General features: G+C 38.6%; 1 pseudogene; it reads right to left on the bottom strand.

Annotated features, from left to right (window-relative positions):
* Window positions 1-649: 649 nt before the first annotated feature.
* On the bottom strand, window positions 650-4,134 carry LOC149999376 (protein S100-A11 pseudogene; annotated as a pseudogene).
* Window positions 4,135-6,177: the final 2,043 nt, after the last annotated feature.

Raw genomic sequence — 6,177 nt, 5'->3', positions numbered from 1 at the left:
CTAACTTTGATGATTCACCTTCTCTCTGTGTATGTGTATGTGTGTGTGACAGAGAGAGAGAGAGAGAGAGAGAGAGAGAGAGAGAGAGAAAGAGAGAGAGAGAGAGAGAGAGAGAGATGTGTTTTGTTTTATTTTTGTGCCTGAGTAAATGGTAGGATGGTTGACCAAATACGAGTTCGGCAAATATGAAGGGACTCAAGACTGGTCTTGGAAAGTTAGGAGCAATATTTGGTAATTAGCTGTAAGCACTGCAACATTATCTGCAATAAGTAATGTACAATTTTTAGTCAAAAATATTTTAATAACATTTTCATATATGTAAGTAATCTTATTGGTGGCCGTGGGAAGGGCACAAGGTATTAGACCGATGGGGTCAGACCAGATTGGACATTGGTTCAGCAACCTTAGTACTTAATTTCTGGCTAGGAAAGAATTCAGAGCCAAGACTCAAACTATAAGTGGCTTGTTTATTTAGAAAGTCACAGAGGTAGAAAAAGTGAGTGGTAGAAGGAATGGCAGGCTCAAGAAAAAAGTTACAGAAGCAAATGAAGGAGCCCTTGGAGCTTAGGAGAGAGGAAAGTAAAGGTAACAAGCTTGTGGCATAGGGAAGAACAGGGGGCCAGAAAAGGAGTGGGCTGGGTCCTCTGTCCTAAGGGCTTTTAAGGGTAGAGATTTTACGGGAGGTCCTGGGGAAGGATCTCAATAGTATATTCATCAGCTGTCCAGGTGTGTCTTTTCAGGTTTGTGGTCTTCACTGATTGGTCAGCGCTAGGACAGGGAGTCATTAGTCAATGCAGTTGATCTGTGCATCACCTGCCCAGTTTTGCTGCTTTTCTGGGCCTGAAGCTGAAATACAACTGAAACCCAAATTATTTTTTTTAATAATCCTCACCTGAGAATACGTTTATTAATTTTGTAGCAAGAGGAAGGGAGAGAGAGAAATATCAATGGGAGAGAGAAACATCAATCACTTTTGATTGCCTCCTGTATGTGCCTCCAACTGGAAATGAACTCACAGCCTTTTGGTGTACGTATAGGATGATGCTCCAGCCAGCCGAACCACTGGGTCAGAACTTCCTTGTCCTGGGGTCTTCATGCTTAAGGGCTGTTTTCTAGCTGCCTTCTTGGTTCCTCCTCTAAGGGGGTTTAACCGGATTGACTAACATCATGCCTGGGGTGGAAAGGTCAGGGGAGGGTCCAAACCACATGACCAGTGAGTGATATGAAAGGTCAGGGGAGGGTCTAAACCACATGACCAGCAATATGTTAGGGGAGGAAAGGTTACCCTGGGGGTGAGGTCCTTGTTTTCCCAGTTTTGCCTGTTGTGACTGCCTACCACAATGGCATTATAATCAGAAAACTAGGTTGGAAGAACAATTCTGACTGTTAAACTGGCAGGTAAATAATCAATTCAATTCAACAGCTTAAGTGCTTACTATGTATGAAATTAAACTTGTGGCTCTCCCCTACCCCACCCTCTTCAGTTTGTCTTAGTAGTTTAAGCTAGATTTAAATGTAGTTTTTTGGTGTTTATTAATCATCTGAGAGATAGATTCAAAACAGTGCAACTTTTCTCTTAAATTGTGTGCTTAGCGCTTGTCCACGTCAATCATATTGTGTTTGAGCAGCAAAGTAAAACTGTGAATCGGCCGTGCCTTGGGAGATAAAATGCTACAGATTTCTCAGACACTTTCAGAAACTGCCCATTTCTTTCATGTTGCATTAATTCAGCTGAGTCCCTCATGTATCCTAAGTATAAACTATTGTGAACTTTTTGAGGTAAAAATGGTATGTTCTACTAGAAATCATTGTTTCTGAAGATCCTTTGAGGAGCAGTAATATTTTGGAAACATATCAGTCTGCCATACACACCAGCCTTCTCAATTCTGAAAAAATTATGGGAACTAGGACAAATTGATTGTAATTAATTTTCTCATAAATCTCTCCAGAGTGCATTGTAATTTCCATTAATTTTAAAGTGTATCTGGAACCACAGGGGACAACGTTCCCCATTTTAACTACATAGTTACAAGTAGGTTCAGTAAATGTTCGTATGGTATTTTCATTGAAGGAAAGGTTGAAGTGACTCAAAGCCACTTGGTTGAAAAACTAAGGATGAGGTCTTGTGTACACGTGTGTTATGAATTAGTTAGCTGTCTACAAATGTCAGAATACAGACAGAGATGAACTGTTTTTTTGTGTGAAATAAGGAGCTGTGCTGAGAGCAGAGCAACAATTACAAAAGTTAGTGAACTATCTCTATAGAGTGTAGAGCAATCATTTAGTCTGAAAATCTATGTAGGACAAAGCTATCAAATGTATTTTGTGCTATAAAGCGTCCTCACAGAAACCAGAACAATATTGGACACCTGAATGTTAAACAGGGCGGAGATTACTCTGTATATACTAAGAAACAATCCACCACTTATCCTGTTATATAAGAATTATATTTAGTTTTTTAAAGCATATATTTTAACTTAGCCACTTTTTTTTTTTTTTTTTTGGCTGATATTACCCTCCTATCGTGGTCCTTAAAGAAAAGATGACTCACATCACAGTCACATCATATCGCTGTTCCTGGTTAGGTGTCCCTAAATCATGCTGAACTGCCTTTTCATAGGCCCCTGTCACAGTCAACCAGGCCTGGATACAGACCCTGAGAACTCCCAAACATTGAAAGAAATCATGCTGCCCTACCCCTACAAAGATTCTAAATAAACACTACATGTATTTGTAAGATAGAATCTAAAAAATCTGGTTTTTCTTTTAATATTGTTTCCTTTTTATCTTCTTTCTTTCCTCTTCCCTTTCTCTCTCTTTTCCTTATGTTTTTCTTTCTTTTGAATATAGACTGAATTTATTATTTTTTTAAAGATTTTATTTATTTATTTTTAGAGAGAGGGTAAGGGAGGGAGAAAGAGAGGGAAAGAAACATTAATGTGTGAGAGAAGCATCAATCAGTTGCCTCTCAAGTGGGGACCTAGTCTGCAATCCAGCTATATGCCCTGACTGGGAATTGAACCGGTGATCTTTTGGTTCGCAGGTTGGCACTCAGTCCATTGAGCCACAGCAGCCAGGGCTGAATTTTAGATTTGTTGGATTAAATTTCTTAGGAATTATACTGGTATTGTGATTATGTAGGAAAATGTACTCATCAGTAGGAAGTGCATGCTGAAACATTTAGGGGATTAGTGTCATGATGTTTGTAACTTACAAATTGTTCAGCAAAAGAGAAAAATGTGTGTGTTATGTGTGTGCAAATATAGACAGACAAAGAGAAAAAATGAAAGCAGACACAGAGATTACAAATGTGACAAAAATGTGCTGAAGTATGTACTAGTTTTTCAGTGTTCTGTAGGGAACCCCCCCCTCCCCACACACACAAAATTACCCAACCTGGAATACCAAGTATCAAAAGAAACATAATTAGAATTTTGTAGAGCTAACATTGTTGGCTTTTTCCATGGTCTGTAATATTTTTTGGAGACTACACAATATTGATTTATTAGATTCATCAAAGCTGAATTTTTAGAGATCACTTTTAGTCTCATATTTTAGATAGACACACACATACAAACATACAAGGACCTAAGTTCAATCAACCCAAGAAGTCATTGTCCAAATGTCAATTGCTTTCTGAGAAAATTCAGTACTTTAAAAGGCAACTTTTTTTTTTCGTCTGTGTGTCTTAAAAAATATGTTTTATTACTACCAGCATGAGGGTGGAGGGGAGCTGGGCTCAGGGTATGTATGGTTTGTGAGGAGATGTGGATGACTGAGAAGCAGGAAGGAAAGCAGTGGTCTGGAGGCCAGCTCCAAGGCCTCCTCAGCTCTCCTTCTGGGGAGGTGAAAGCACTCATGGCAAGCTAATGCCAGGCCACCAATAAGATTAAGAAATTTGTGGAAATCTAGCTGCCCATCACAGCTGATGTCCAATTTCTTCATCATGTGGTCAAGTTCCCTGGGGTCCGTCTGGTTCTTTGTGAAGGCAGCCAGTCCTGTATTCCTGAAGGTTAGGAATTCAGCCATGGAGCGTGTGGAGCTGATCCTGCCTTTTCCAGTGTACCTCTAGAAAACAGCGATCAGAGACTCAATGCACCACTTGGTCTCTGTAGGGCTGGACATTTCTGCCATGTCAGAGTAGATCCAGGCATGGAAATCATGAATGGGGGCAGCATGGAGACTCTGGTTGACCCAGATGATTTCCTTTGACCACATCAGCTTTCTGGAGGCTTTGAACCTGTGAGCAATCAATTAAACAACATTTCTTATACTCTCCTAATCAATAAAATGTATTTTCTTCCTTTATTTATCTGATTACCAAAAATTTAGCGATTGTCTACTCTGTGCCAGGGCCAGTGTTAAGTCTGGAATGTAAACAAATTAAAATACATGGGCCCCATCCTCAAAGAGTTCAGAGTCATTGGAGAAGCAGACATTTGAGACGTGATTAGAGTATAATGTAAACAGTATTATAAAAATGGTGCATGTAAGCTGCTATGGGGGCATAGAGTAAGAAGTCTAATTTGCCTGTTAGGGGAGGGAGGAGGTGAGGAATTAGGGAATAATGATAAAATAGAATTAATAAAGGTAACAATAATAATAGTGGTCATATGCCAGGCAAATCCTAAATACAATAGCTGTCCTTGCGGAGGATTATGGGAGGGTGGACAGTTGGCAGAGGACAATCCAAATTACCAGTAGGGAAAGTACAGGACATATCAATACAAATCTTGGGTGAAACATTTTAGGGAGTCTACTTGGGTAGAACATTTTTGACATCACCACTAACTCCCTTCCCAGGAGCTTCCCCTATGTTATCTAGATAAGATTGCCTCCATTTCCAATGGCCCTGAGGCTCATGGGAGACATGTGAGTTGCCTCTGGACAAGCAGCTGCCTCTGGACAAGCAGCTGCCTCTGGACAAGCAGCTGCTATGTAACCAGATAAAATCAAGGTCACAACTCAGGTATCTCTTGTTCCATCTAGTTATGTAGCATCATCTGCCCACAGACCTTTGCTTAGGAAGGTCTTGCAGGAAGAGTGATGTCATTTCCCAAAATATGGAAATATTTGAGAAGATTTCAAAAGAAAGATGTGAGTTAGATTCTATTTGGCATAGAATTTAAAAATGCAAAATATTGAACACATGCATAGGAATACTTTTTCTGTTAATACCAAATACCTGTTATAAATAAACCTTAAAAAGTACATTCCTCCTTTTCACAATAAAATTTTTTTATAAAACTCATGATTTTGCTCTCCCAGCGTAGCAAATTGTCCCAAAGATTAGGAGTCAATTTTTTGTTGTCACAGATGTCAATATTTTTCTGTATTTTGTTTATAATTTCATTTTTTAAATAAAAAGTTTATAATGAAAAAAAAAAGATGTTGACTTCAAATTTGAACATGCTGATTCTGCATTTAGACATCACCGTATGTTGAAAAGACTCCATTCTTTATTACCTTTATTTTACCCCTTTGTCAAAAATCAGTTGACTATATTTTTGTGGGTCTATTTCTGGCCTTTCTAGTCTGTTCCTTTGGTTTATATGTTTGTCCTTTAAAAATATCACACTGTCTTGATGGATGTAGTTTTATAATAAATCTTGAAATTGGGTGAGTCCTTCAACTTTGTTATTTCTTATCAGACATATTTTGCCTTCTTATGTGAATTTTAGACTCAGATTGTTAATATCTGCAAAAATGCCTGCCGGAAAAAAAAAAAAATGCCTGCCGGGATTTTTACTGACATTGCATTGATTTGCTAAATCAAATTGAGGAAAATTGACATCTTAATATTGAGTCTTCCAATTTGTGAACATGGTGCGCCTTCCCACTTTACTTAGACATTTTTTATTTCTTTTATCAGAGCTTTGTAGTTTTCTGCATCTGTCTGTTGTACATATCTTGTTAGATTTATCCCTCAGTACTTCATTTGTTTTTGTTGGTCATGTTGGTTTTGAGGTATCTGAGTTCATCTGTGTGCAGATGTCCTATGGGCAAACCTGGCAATGTGCGGTGATGTCTAAGCTGAAATTCTGGTGAGGTATAATTACATTTTTTTTTTCCAGGAAATGTCACAGTTCTCAGGGACAGAAGGTAGAGAAGAAAATATGGATATGGCTGAGGATTAAAAATAACCTTCATCACCAACATGTGGTTAATTCTGGCACT

This window comes from Furipterus horrens, unplaced genomic scaffold, assembly GCF_987537825.1.
Source record: "Furipterus horrens unplaced genomic scaffold, mFurHor1.1.pri manual_scaffold_10, whole genome shotgun sequence".
In the NCBI taxonomy this organism is placed as follows: domain Eukaryota; kingdom Metazoa; phylum Chordata; class Mammalia; order Chiroptera; family Furipteridae; genus Furipterus; species Furipterus horrens.
The sequence above is the reverse complement of the archived record's forward strand: the minus strand, read 5'-3'. Positions and strand labels throughout refer to the sequence as shown.